Consider the following 15,362-nt stretch of genomic DNA (forward strand, 5'->3'; position numbering starts at 1 on the left):
CTGACTTCATTACAACCTCAGGAATTTTTAAGGACCGAAGTGGTGGTAAAGCTCTCTTAAAACGTTAACTACTTTTATCTCCTCTTTGGGAAATGGAGTAGCAAAAAGTGCCCTGTTCCCCATACGCCACGTTTCATTAATAGCTGATACAGTCACCGTTGCGTACGTTATTTTACGTGAATCAGCCATCTGCGTGTGAGTTAGTCATAAAATTATTTTATGAACAATGTTGACTCGTTTTCAATAGATTTTTCTCGATACTTAACCGTAGTCGGATGAGTAGTATAGCGTCCACATGAACTTCACAATCCACTTCAGCTCCTACAGGTGTGAATGCTTGGGCTACCTTCTACAGGTCTGAGCCATAAGCCACTCTGCAGGGTCTAAGCTCTTCTCAGTACAAGAATGGCACTGAATCACAAATAGCGCGCATTTAACGTGCGATACTTCATTACCTACGGCAATATCCAAGTAAATACAAATTTTTTCAATGGAATAATGTAACAAAATGGTTCAAATGGCTCTGAGCACTATGGGACTCAACTGCTGAGGTCATTAGTCCCCTAGAACCTAGAACTAGTTAAACCTAACTAACCTAAGGACATCACAAACATCCATGCCCGAGGCAGGATTCGAACCTGCGACCGTAGCGGTCTTGCGGTTCCAGACTGCAGCGCCTTTAACCGCACGGCCACTTCGGCCGGCAATTATGTAACATTTTAAAGACAATCGACGATGAATTGGAAATATATGTGAGTTTGAAACAACATAAGTGAAGAAGTCAGACGTTTATATTGACGCTGAACGTGAGCTTTTCCATAAATCATTGATCAATCGTGTCTTAAGATGCTTGTTTAATGAAACACTGTTTCAGAATTCCGTCGCAATTACCACTGTGTTAACATGTCAGTGAGATTAATATTTGTAAACTGTTCTGAGCTTTAGCAAAAGACACAGATTTCAAGATGATAACAACAAATGGTTCAAATGGCTCTGAGCACTATGGGACTTAACATCTGTGGTCATCAGTCCCCTAGAACTTAGAACTACTTAAACCTAACTACCCTAAGGACATCACACACATGCATGCCCGAGGCAGGATTCGAAACTGCGACCGTAGCGGTCACGTGGTTCCAGACTGAAGCGCCTAGAACCGCACGGCCACAACGGCCGGCACGATAACAACAGAAGTATAGATGTTACTCAATGCTCGCCACTGATGACAAACGACTGCACTGTTCAGTAAGGGAGCGAGTAGACGTGTACGAGACGATCGCAGCGTCACCGTTTGCAGTCCCGTCATACGCGCGGAGCTACCGCGGAAAGGTGAGAGGACAATACAGCATTGACGTAACAACTGTCGTTTGATTTCCAAGGAAAGTCACTCGCTCCGTTTCTGATCTCTGGTTATGGAGGTGGGGGGTGTGAAAAATTAGTGTATCCCACGAACTGTGAAAACTCATACTTTTGTCACCCAGTATTTGGGTTTGAGAATGAGAACACTTACAAACTCGCAACAAATGTTATACATTATTTAAAAACTTTAAGAAACATTTTCGCACTGACGATCACCACAAAATGATGAAAGGAATACGTTTATCCCTTATTACATTTTCGCTGTTCATGCAGTTAAACTGATGCACGAAGCATAACTTTTCACAGCGTTTTAGTTTACTAATTTTTTGCTTATAACTCTCTTCACAACGCATTTCGCAGACAGTAAACACATACGAGGTTTGGCTATAAAATAATGAACCTATTCGTGTATAAATTTTTTTATGAAAAAGATATATATATATTTAATAGTGTCCCCTTCAATACACACACAGCGTTTTAGTTTATCAATTTTTTGCTTATAACACTCTTCACAACGCATTTCGCAGACAGTAAACACATACGAGGTTTGGCTATAAAATAATGAACCTATTCGTGTATAAATTTTTTATGAAAAAGATATATATATTTAATAGTGTCCCCTTCAATACACTCTCCTCCTGTATTGGTACAACGTTCCATGCGAATTTTCCATTGATGGAAGCTGTGCTTAAAGTCTTCCTCAGAGAGCTCCCTGACGGCGCGTGCCGCCTGTATGTTTCACTGCTTCAACGGACTGAAATCTTCTTCCTTTTAATGCAGATTTAACATCGGGCATAGGTAAATGTCACATTGTGCCAGGTCAGACGAATGAGTGGGAGGTCTAACAATGGAATACTGTACTTCGCTACAAATCTCTTTATTCAGAACCTATGATTGTTCTTGCACAATTCAGGCGTTTTTTTCTTAGTATCTCAAGGAGTTCAGGAAGAATCTCAAGGTAGTAGTGTTGGTTAATGCACTGTGCATCAGAATTAAAGGATAACTGTTTCCAACCCCGCAATTCCCAACCATAGAGACACTTAAGTTTGTAGTTGGGCTCGAAGGCACCAACAAATTTCCTCTGCGACGGCGCAAAAGCGTGGCGCCTGCGACATGACGCTCTTGCTCGACGACTCTGCAGACAGCAGGGTGTCGACACACGCGAAGAAAGGGCCACAGCTCAGAAGTTGATGTGATGTGTGAGTTGCGTTAATGATATCACATAACCACCAAATTTCACCATGATTCTGCCCAAAGCCACCGTGGACGTTTCACACGATAATCACACCCCTACTTACCCACATTTCCCCTGCCTCTGCGATGAAGGTAAGAACCGCGACACCCACCATTGAAAGCATGGGTTTTTCTTATGAGTGGCAGAGGAAAACATTCCAGACGCACCGACGCTCAGAATCTGCACGAAAAGGCCGTAGGGTGTGGCATAAAGGGAGTCACTGAAACCATTCCTTTCCCAGGGGAGATGATACCTACACAGTTCGCAGCGAAAACGACAGTTAGCGGGGCGATGAGCAACATAGGACATTCTTTGCCACCCTGGACACCCTCTGGCGTTTCAACCCTTCTCTAAGGACATTGTGCGGATGCATCTCCATCAGACGTGTTCCCACAATTTTTGAGCGCACAGCGATCGCAATTTTTTCTCTCGTGTACAAGTAGGAACCACCAGGGACTGTTCAAAACCATTCGATTCAATATGAACGTGAACTGAAGCAGCAAAGGGTGATTATTCTTTTTCAGCACTATTGTTTTGTGTTCGCCTGTGGAGTCATCAGGGAGGATGCGACATTGACACACGGGTGAGTAAAATGGCAAAAGTTGCTCTGAGGCCCCCCAGTTCGGCAAAACCCTCGGTGTCAACCACTCACTTTCATCGAGAATTTTAAAAATGCTCCTATATAGACAACACCTGTGACAAAAATAACAACTGTCTGTGGCACCCACCCACTTCTTTTTTGCAAATTTTAAAAATGTTCCTGTATAGACAACACATGTGACGAACGATCCAACAGTCTGAACCCTTCTACGTTTTGCGGGTAACAACTGTGTGATCTGCTCTTAGGGCTGGAATATCGTTAGCGAAAGTTTCTAGGCATCACAAAGTCTTCACCATGCCCGGAAGACCTTACTTCCTGTCATCGTGGTCGCCTTCACTGACAGCCATCTCTGCCACTTATCGCCGATGCTATCAGTCTATACTACCTGCCATCGCCTTCACTACCAGTGATCGCCTTTGCTGCCATTTGTCGCTATCCATGTTCGCCCTCGCTACCAGTCGTCACCTTTGTTGTCAATCATTCACTCCGCACCCAGACCTCAGCCTCGCCACTGGACTTCGCCAGTGATGGCCAGCCATCATCTTCACTGCCAGTTTCGCCTCCATCAGGCAGGAACCGCCGTTTCATTGCCTGCTTATCACCGCCGCCGCCGCCGTTCTCATCTGCTATCGTCACCTCAACCTGGATATGGCTGCCATCATCGTTCTCCATATTGGCGACGATCTTTCGCTAGTGAGCAACAACAATCAGAACCCAGCATCCATGCCTCACAGTGGACAAAGGACACTCCCACAACCTCAACCATTTATAGCAACCCTTCCCCTACCCCAATTATCGCCACATGCGGCACTTCCTCTGGGCCAACACCCTAAGTCAATCCCCCCCTTCCCTCAATAACGCCACCAATTGCTGTGAGTTCCTTTGCTTACTCTACCCATCCAACCCCATGTTCATCAGAACCCTCAACCACATCATTTGCCTGTCCCTACTCCCAACTTACCCCAAACCGATCAATACTCCTGCAAGACTGCCAAAAATAACGACTCACCATGCTACTCTAGCAACACCAGAAGACTCACTACAGTGAACAGTCAGCCCTATTAGTTTCAGCCAAATAGAGGAACCAGCACCAGGACATATCCCACTTTTTCAAAGTCGACTACCCCATCTCTATTACCTCAACAAAACCACAAAAGCGCCCTAACGCAAACCCCACTAGTGTCACTGTAACCAAGAAACCCCAAACAGATCATTGGCCTGCTGAATACATGGACACCATGCCCCCTCTAGCACCGTTTTCCCTATGTTCACTCCTTCATCCTGTCCCGCCCTGGCCCCAAATTTCTAAATTCCAAAACCCTCAATCTTGAAATCAGACAGTATGTCTCTAACACTCGCATCACCCAAATCATACCCAACAAATATTCAGTCCTTACCAAAATCTACAAATTACAACTTTGACTCAGATCTCCTCCTTCAGATCCCATGCATTACCTTTGAACATCATGCCCCTCTCACTTCTTTAAGCCCTGCCTCATCCTCCAACCAACACCAAGAACCTCGTTGTCTCCCATCCTCATTGCTGTAATAATGAATGTTGCACCTAAAATCATGCAGAGGGTGAGAACTCTGAACTGAATTTCAACCTCGCCTCAGATATTCACAAATCCCAAGTTATCTATAATGACTCAGGTCCTACCGTCCTCATGTTAGTCTTCACAGAGACTGCCACCACTAGTGATCACCTCTTCACAGAGGGAACACATTTCACAAAGTCGAACCTTCCAAATCTTTGCATCTGTCCTGCCGTTGCCAAAAATGTCTTCTTTATAATGACAACTTCACTTCCTGTCGTAAAAATCCACCCATTCCTGAAACAATACCCAGACCTCACCTCCCCTTCCACTTGCAATACTTGCAATGATATCCACCTGACGCAATGAAAAACCCCTGTAACACCATATCTCTAATACTCTACTGATATATTTTGCTTTTGTTTTATTTAATGTTACATCGTTGAGTATCTGTAAATGTGTTAGAATCGATAACATAAAATTGTATACTCCTTTCTTTGTTAAAATTTTGATGTCGTAGTTTGATTATATGCAATGTAGTATATCTGTCATTTAAATTCTTTGTCCCATTTGGAGGGAGACAAAACTTACTGTATATATTTGGAATTTGTGTAACTAATTTTGTTTAGAACTACCTATATGTGCAAAAGATATGTTTTATTTAAAATGTTTGTTTGCTGTTATGTAAACTGCTGACCTTCACTCAGGATTCTTAGTTATGTGGTCTGTAAAAGGTGTTGTGGTTCCCCTCGGGAACTGAACTGTGTAGCGCGCGCAAATTGTTGTTGGCCTAGGTAGAAAAGATTGAACCAAGAGTCAGTCAGTCGGACGAGCTACCAAACTGTGCACTGCCATGTAAAAGTTGTATATTGTGCTGGTTCCGAGAGAGGCTTTCTCTGCCACTTTCTAATGCCTCGGATGGATGGATAAATAGGTGGAACTATTCTGGAATTGGTATCCATCATCGCCACCAAGAAGGGACAGAGTCCAGCTATTCTGCCTGCAAATCCACCTACCAACATGCAGTTGCCACCACATTGCGCAATGACTGTATCGGAATGCTATAATAATATACAGTGAAGGATCAGCTTATTGGATGTTTTAGTGTGCACAAATATAAGGCAACTTATAACTGAATTCATGTTCCTACCTTGATTTTTCCCCTATTACAACACCCCTCAGGTTCCTCTCCATTTGAACGATGATTACCGAGTGTCCTAGTTTGTGGAAAAAATGAAAGCCTCAAAACATTAAATGAAGTTGTTTGATCTTTGGTAATAAGCGAGTATTCAGGTTTACTGTGGATTTCATGAAATTGTGGGAGGTAGTAAATGTAGTTTTGTGAAAACCTCCCAGTGATGGAAACAGTGGAATCTATAGTTTTGTGGAGTTTCAAAGTCACCTGTTTAATCATTTACTTGCAAGTAGAAGACTGTGGTAATAAAGACAATTTGCTGTTTCTTTTAAAGATTAAAAGTTCATAAAACTGAGGCTTATGAAGTTTTGCTTAGTAAATGATCACATTGCTGCCTGTCGTAAATTTTAAAAGTTGAGTCAGTTCCTTGCAATTTTGTCAACATTGTGTTTCACTGCAGTAAAAGTGGAAAACTGCAATAGTAGAAAACTATATGTTCATGATTGCTAAGTGTTAGTCTCTCTTGTGTATTGGAAGTGCATATTAATAGTATAACAGGATCCACAGTTTGTTTATTGTGCTAAAGCTAGGTAACAAATAACGGGAAGACCACTATTTATGAAAACCATAATTTCTTTATTCAAAAGACAGTGAGAAATAACCTGTTAGTGAATTCCATTTAACTTTCACTCTAAACAGAATAGTATTTAGTTGAGAGAGGCTTAACCTGTGACCAGTTCATAATTTTGCAGTGAACTACATTTATAATTTCATGCCAGCTAGGAAAATGTTTGAACAATAATACAGAACCTATGTCCAATTAATGATTCTGCAGTGAATGTTAATAGTAATCTTATAAAGACCATTCAGTTTGAACAAGCCCTGAAAGAAATAGTGTGTTTCGGTATCTGTTATATTTTTGCAAATGGTTTGTGCTGCTCTATCTGATAGCTTCAATCTTACCGTAAACATATGTATGTGTCAGAGTTCATTGCACTCGCGTGTGGCCAAGTACAGGTTGCGTTTGTCATTTAAGTTACTCATACCTACTTTCTTAAACGAGAACGTTAGTCTTTCTCTTGCCTATTTAGGCTGGCGACCGTCTTCCTTATTCTTTAAACAGTATAGCTAGGTAAAAAATTATTTGTTACTGATCAAATATTTAAGTAATTCTGACTTTCGTTTCCGATAAGCTGACCCCGTTAGGTACAACTCGGTCAACATAACAAAATTCCTCTCAGAGGGTAACACTGCTATGTTGCTTTATACTATAATTGCTTTAACAAGATAGCTTTATATCACAACCTGCCTCCAACTTTAGGGTTATGGTATAGCAATAGCAGACAGGAGTGTTATACGTGGCTTTTCCGTGACAGGACTACTTGTTCTGTTGGGGCATAGTACGTAAACCAAATTTGATATTTGGTTGTACAAGCTACGTAAATGCTGTTGCAGTGTTATACCCCCACCTGTCAAACTAGAATTAACTGTCTTGGTGTACTTTACTGATCACCCCATCAATTTCAATAACTCTCCATCCACCTCATCATCATTTAATTCCTCACCTTTGTCCTCCAAAATATCAATCCCTTCCAACGACCATGTCGGTGTTCAACACCAGTTCTGAAGTCACCTACTCCTGAAACCAAGTCCACTTCCTTTTCAGACATCTTAACATCATCCTTTGAACCTCTCCACATACCCGCCCACTCCACGAATTACCCAATCTCTCATCATGGCATCCAGAGGCGGAGGTTACAGATTCAGACGCTGGATTGCGGACGCTTGTTGTCGCCACGATCTCAGCCACGCCCTTGAGAAACACGCATCTGGTCGCCTGCAGCGCACTCCGAGCGGTGCTGAGTTGGCAGGAGTCGACTGCCGGAATCCTGACGACGCCGCAACTCCGCAGGCATACAAGACCGACACATAACAGTGCATGCACTGGTCGCTGAGGCAGCCATTCCGCGCCAAGCCCTTTCGCAGACAGCAAAGTGGTGACGTCAGCATTGTGGGACCCAGTGACGCAGACCGAGAGGAATGGGGGCACTGTAGTTGGAAACAAAAAATCACTTGGAAAACGTTGACGAGTCTTAATAAGGTGTCTTCTACCTCTTCCTGCTATATTAGGTCATCCAGATACATTTGGTGTCAGAAGTTGCCACTACATTTGGTGTCAGAATAGCAGACGTCGTCTGTCCAGTACGACCTTCGTGCCCACCACCCACATTACTTTCACAAGATGTGGTGAGTTTTGACCAATTTTCTTTTGACCATTGGGCGTTTTCTTCCCTTTTTGTGTTTTTGAGTATGGCTCGGGGCAGACCATTTTAGTTGTTTTGCATAGGCATATTGTTTTTTTATCGGAACAAGTGGTAGTGTACTTAGGCAGTAAGAATTTTTTCTTCGTGGGATTTAATTACTTTTGTATTGGTTTGTTTATGATGTTACTGAGTATGATGACACTGAGGTGTAGGGAATTGGGTTATTCTTGTACTTAAATGTTTTGCTGCGGGACTAACTGGGAACGAAAGCAACACAATTGCAGAGTGAGGGTCGCGAGGTCTGTCGGAACCAGAAGCAGTACAGATTTTGTTGGAAAAGTAGAAAAATCGATAAAGAAAATATGCAGTTGAGAAATGAATTAGCATCTAGAAGTGAGCGGGAAACAGCGTGTGATCAGTCGTTGTTGGCTAGGGTGTAGGAGATCGATCGAGCTGCCGCGAGTTTGATTATTCCGTTTCCTGGCATGGCATCTAACAATATGCGTTCGTTTGTAGAGCACTTGGAGACTATAGTGGTGAAGAATGGTTGGTCTGCTGAACAGTTGTTACATATAGCCAAGATAATGTTAACAGGTGAAGCGAAAACACATGTAAGGTGTTCTGAGGCCTTAAGGAAGGCAGGACAGTTTAAGCAGATAAACGAAGGGATTTTACAAAGGAACAAAAACAGAATAGCACTCGGTACCTTAGAGAAAGGTTAAGTGCAATGAAAAAAAGAGACAGGGGGAAACGACGGAGAAATTTGCGGACGGGAAAAGGGAAATTAATGAGTATACTTATGAGTTGGGTCAGAGCGATGAAGCGAATAGTGTTCTGTGGCAGGCGGCCGAGCAAAGGGCACTTGACGTATTTTTGAGAGGGTTGCCGGCGCATATGTCACGGAAAGTGCGTGAAGGGGATCCGAAAGATTTTTATTTGGCCATTCAGCTGGCAATTCAATGTGAGGAAATAGACGTGACAACAGGGGTACGCGAGAGGCTAACAGTGTTTACAGCGGTTGTGAAAAGTATTAAGTGTGGTTATGCAGGACATGTGCAGAGGCAATGCACCCAGTCACTGAGGAATAAAGCAAGGGGTGTAAATCGGCAGCGGGGAGGATGGAGAAGTGGAGATAGGAGAGGTGGACAAGTATTAAACCGCAGAAGGGGCCCAAGACCCACCTAAGAGAGCTCCAGTTTAATTTCAGTGCTACGAACACGTACGCAGAGGTGGAATGTTCAGTGGTAGGATCTATAGCAACTAAAAAGTTTAAGATTTTGTTGGACACATGGGCGCAAGTGTCAGTGGCTAGTAGGAACATAATGGGACGAAGGATGCTAGACCCACCACGTTATAGGTTACGTGGAGTGGGGGATAAGGAGGTCACGCCTCTGGGGTTGGTGACAGTTGACTTTTGAATAGAGAATGTCTGATTTCATGCCTGCATGGATGTAGTAGGATGGGTAAACGAGGGCTATGACATGATCCTAGGAGTAGATTTCTTGCATCAACATCATGCCAGAATTGACCTTGGACAACGAACTGTGGAACTTGGTGGAATGTTATTTCAGCCAGGGGATAAGGCTTAATTCGCATGAGTGGGTACCTAGTGGCACCAGGAAGTCGCTTTGGATAAGTGTGGAGTCAAATCTACCTGTAGGTGCAGTATGTGTTATTGAACCATTGCAGGATGATGAAGTTTTGGGTCCATTGGGTGGTTTTTTGAAACATAGTGTTATACGCGTACAGGAGGGGAACGACGGGCGAGTAGTTCCCGTGAACGTGGATAATTTTAGCGCTGTAGACGCGAATTTGAGGAAATGAATCTTAGCAGCAAATTTGGATGTGCCATTTGACGAAGACTGGTGTTCGAAAGGTAGGCGAAGCGATCAACCACTAACTGCCGATAGAACTGCATTACGTGACAAAATTAAGCAATTGAAAGGAGGAGAAAGAAAGCATATGGAAGAATTATTGTGGGAATTTAAGGATTACTATTTTCCACAAGGGTCGTTACCAGGAACTCCATTAGTTTAACAAAGGATACCAACAGGGAATGAAGCACCTGTTTACCGTAAACCATACAGAATACCGAGGTATTTGCAGGCGATTGTGGAGGGTTTCATGGATCAGCAGCTTGCGGACGGTATTACAGAGCATAGTAATAGTTGCTGGGGAGCGGACATTATCGTTGTGCCCAAAAATTCTACAGATGGAACTATGAAATACAGGTTCTGTTGTGACTACCTATACCTCAATAAGAAGACAGTACCGGACGCATACCCCATTCCAAACATATCGGAGACTTTGGATCACTTAGTACAGTGCCATTACTTTTCTGTGGTGGATGTGACAAGTGGTTATCATCAGTTAGAGATGGCTCCAGAGGATTGTCCAAAACTTGCTTTCTCTACTCCTGGAGGCGATTACCAGTACATTAGAATGCCATTCGGTTTGAAAAACGCCCCGGAAACGTTTCAGAGGTTGCTAGACAGTGTCTTGAGGGGTTTGAAACAATGGCAGTGTCTGGTCTATTTGGATGACATTACAGTGTGTAAGTAGGCTGTTTAGGTTTTTTTATTGGTAACGCCACCTCTGTATGAAAATCACTGGCTGTGCTGTGTGCAGTCTGTGGCTGCTTTGCATTGTTGTAAAACTCGCCATTGTAGTGTTGGGCAGCTGGGCTGTTAACAGCGCGTAGCGTTGCGCAGTTGGAGGTGAGCCGCCAGCAGTGGCGTATGTGGGGAGAGAGATGGCGGAGTTTTGTAATTTGTCATGAACTGCTATATATATTATGACTATCAAGGTAAATACATTGTTTGTTCTCTATTAATATCTTTCATTTGCTAACTATCCCTATCAGTAGTTAGTGCCTTCCGTAGTTTGAATCTTTTATTTAGTTGGCAGTAGTGGCGCTCGCTCTACTGCAGTAGTTCGAGTAATGAAGATTTTTGTGAGGTAAGTGATTTCTGAAAGGTATAGTTTAATGTTAGTCAGGGCCATTCTTTTGCAGGGATTTTTGAAAGTCAGATTGCGTTGCGCTAAAAATATTGTATGTCAGTTTAAGCACAGTCTTGTATAAATTGTTCAAAGGGGACGTTTCATATGTCGACCCTTAGCCTAGGATACCTCATTGGAATCTTCTGATTTTTATCTTGTAGTTTGTGTAATTAGTGTAGCTATTGTTTATTGCTAGCGCGTAATTGTAAAGAGAATCTCCTTTGTAGTTGCAGTCTTTCATTGTTGTATAGTAAAACAGTTGTGGCATGCATGTAGATTTGCACCAAGTATTTCGCAGCTGCGCTGGCAATTAAGTAGACATTATTTCCATTGCTATGTTATTTTATTTTGCTCTTCAAATTGTGCTTTTCTGTGTTATCGTGTGAAATATTGTGACAATTATGGCGTGTGAAAAACGCAATACTAGGCTCCAAAGTAAACTGAGAAATGACAGTGAAGACGAAAGCAGTGTGTTAGCGCCGCAGAGTAATGAATTAACTAATGTTCAAAGTAGTAATTTGGTAATTGCGCATAGGGAAATGGAGCGGGTTGCAAATAATGGTGTACACAGTGAAACAGTTAGTGAACAGGGAAGTATTATCGATCGATCGGTCGGCAACAGCTCACCTCAGGAATCCGAAATGACAGGAAACAATCTCGGAAATACTGTAGATTCAGGTTTTGGGTCCTCATCGTTTTCTCAAATAAGTCAAGATACATTTTCTGCTTGTCAAAATGTGAATGTTGCCGGTGCAACTTCACTGCCGAAAAGCACTGAGGAACATGTTTCAGACACCAGTGCATTGTTATTACAATTAATGCAACAAATGGGACAACAGCTCAAAACGTTAGACACAGTGGAACAAAATCTCAAAAAGTTAGACACAGTGGAACAAAATCTTAAAAAGTTACACACAATGGAACAAAATCTTCAAAAGTTAGACTCATTGGAACAAACTCTTGAACAAACACGTGAAGATTTAACTACTGAGTTACATAACATTGAATCGAAATGTCAAAAAGTCTGTAATGACGTAAAAACACAAATTTGTGTGCATTTTCAACCTATTTTTTTGCGGCATGAAAATTAATTACAGAATCAAGAAGCAGCCATAAAAGAACTGAAAACTATTGTTTATGAAAATCATGAGACCTTGCAAGCTAAATTTGACTCAGTTACATCTACCGATTTGGTTACGCAACTTGCAAAAACTCAGGAAAACTTAAAGGACACAGTAGATACTCTGAAACGTGGTTCAGAAAAACACACTGAGGAAATTAGTACATTATCAGAGAAAGTAGTTGAACTTTCGGATCAGGTCACTAACTTATCTACAAAGGTAGATGATAATCTGAATGACACAAGACCTGTAGCCCTCACTGACACAGAAGAGTATGAACAAATTAGAAAATTCAAACAAAATCAGAATCAAATTAATACGCAACACCAAAGAGAAATCCGGGAAGTACAAGATCAGCTGACACAGGTAATACAAGAATTACGTATTTCAGAGGACACTCGCGCCCCAATACAGGAAGAGGGACATAGAAATACAGAACAGCCACAAAATAATAACACAGCGCATTTCGGAAATTATGAAAGAAATTGGCAAGGCGCACCGAATTTTGAAATGGAACCGCCGAAACGACGTAACAATGACCGATATGCGACTCGCCGACATGATGATTTTCACTATAAGCTGTTCATTACTACACGTAAATTCAAAACATTTAAGAATTCAGGCAACGACGTTCATCCACAAGCATGGTTCCATCAATTCTCTCATTGTTTTCCTTCCAACTGGTCGTTAGAACACAGATTAGAATTTATGTGTGGCTACTTAGAGAATGAACCAGCTGTAAGAATGCGATCGGTCATTCACGATTGCCACAGTGAAGGAGAATTTTACCATGCCTTCCTCTCAGCATATTGGTCTCAAGCCACACAAGACCGAGTAAAACATGGCATCATAATGATGAAACATTTCGAACAATCTGAATTCTCCAGTCTTGTGAAATATTTTGAAGACATGTTGCACAAGAATCAGTACCTGTCAAACCCATACAGCCCCTCAGAACTCATCCGCATTTGCTTAATCAAACTGCCTGAACATTTGCGACGTATTATTTTAGCAGGACGTTGCAAAGAAGACATTGAGGCTTTTCAGGGACTGTTACAAGAACTGGAAATTGACACTGACAATCGGGGAACGCGGAAACAGGAGTACAACAATTACAGGTCACATCTGTCACAATTCCGCGATGAAAGAAATAATAACTGGACACGACAAGGCTATTCTCACAACACATATTGTGACCAAAACAGACACCACCCGTATGACAACCGTTGGCAGAGTAGTAATAATTACAGGGAAAGATCACCTCTCCGCGGTAGTGACTATCACAGAGACAATCAGAGAAACAGACAATATGGGAACCAAAATAATTATTATTACGGGAGACAGAATAACTTTAGACGCAACGGTCCAGCGCGCAGTTACGATTCAGGGAGAAATTCTCCACCACTTAACCGACAAGAAAGAAACTACAGGAACTACCGACATGACGACAGACGATGTGATCGTAACGACAGACCTGAATTGCATCAGAACTGGCGGGATTCAAACAGAGCAGGGCCCTCTCGTCACGGTGAATTTGTAGAAGTTAGGTCTCCAAACCCCAATAACGACGCGCGCCAACAAAGAGACAATAGGCAATGACTCATACCGCTGGCAGCCACAAAACGTACGTATGACACTAACGACGCACTTGCCATAGCTAGTAATTACGTAAAAATGGAAGACATTAGGGACATCTTACTCCAAGAACACGACGTGAAACATAACAACATTCCATATCCTGTGCTTCACATTACTGTAAATGACGTAAAATTTACGGCAGTACTTGACTCTGGCAGTCCCATTTCAGTAATTAGTGAAACAGCTTTTAGCAAATGCAACAAATCGAACGATTGCCCCACACTTCCGTTACGTAGGATTAAATTACAAGGTGCAATCTTTGGAAAAAGTGTAGATGTACGCCAACAAACCAATTTGTAAAATTTTTTTGTGGGGAGCGTGGGGGCTATGTAAGTAGGCTGTTTAAGTTTCTTTATTGGTAACGCCACCTCTGTATGAAAATCACTGGCTGTGCTGTGTGCAGTCTGTGGCTGCTTTGCATTGTTGTAATACTCGCCATTGCAGTGTTGGGCAGCTGGGCTGTTAACAGCGCGTAGCGTTGCGCAGTTGGAGGTGAGCCGCCAGCAGTGGTGGATGTGGGGAGAGAGATGGCGGAGTTTTGTAATTTGTCATGAACTGCTATATATATTATGACTATCAAGGTAAATATATTGTTTGTTCTCTATTAATATCTTTCATTTGCTAACTATCCCTATCAGTAGTTAGTGCCTTCCATAGTTTGAATCTTTTATTTAGTTGGCAGTAGTGGCGCTCGCTGTACTGCAGTAGTTCGAGTAATGAAGATTTTTGTGAGGTAAGTGATTTCTGAAAGGTATAGTTTAATGTTACTCAGGGCCATTCTTTTGCAGGGATTTTTGAAAGTCAGATTGCGTTGCGCTAAAAATATTGTATGTCAGTTTAAGCACAGGCTTGTATAAATTGTTCAAAGGGGACGTGTCAAGTGTTTTCAAGTAGTATGGAGCAACATAGACAGCGGTTAAGGGATGTGTTTATGAGGTTAAGAGCTGCTCGTTTGACGTTGAGCCTGGAGAAGTGTCATTTTGCATTGGAAGAAGTAAAATATTTGTTTCATATTATCAGTAAGAACGGGGTGCGACCAGATCCGACGTTGGCACAGGCTATAAGACATTTTCGGGAGCCGAAAACAGTTTAGGAAGTGTAGTCATTCATCGCAATTTGCAGTTTCTATCGAAAGTTCATGAAGGGTTTTGTAGATTTAGCTCAGCCGTTGACGCGATTGTTACGGAAGGGTGTGAAATTCGAGTGGACAGAAGAGTGTCAGAAAGTGTTTGAGAAACTGGAAAAAGTGTTAACATCAAGTCCGGTTCGTGTGTTTCCAGATTTCGAAAAGGAGTTTATACTAGCATGCGATGCACCGAATTCAGCATTAGGGTGTGTTCTTAGACAGGAAATTGATGGGAAAGAAAACCTGTAGCCTACGCGTCTAGGCAGTTGAATGCAGCAGAAAGGAATTACTCAACAACTGAGAGGGAGACGCTTAGCGTACTCTATGGAATAACACATTTTAAACGTTATTT

The sequence above is a fragment of the Schistocerca americana genome, chromosome X (genome assembly GCF_021461395.2).
Source record: "Schistocerca americana isolate TAMUIC-IGC-003095 chromosome X, iqSchAmer2.1, whole genome shotgun sequence".
In the NCBI taxonomy this organism is placed as follows: domain Eukaryota; kingdom Metazoa; phylum Arthropoda; class Insecta; order Orthoptera; family Acrididae; genus Schistocerca; species Schistocerca americana.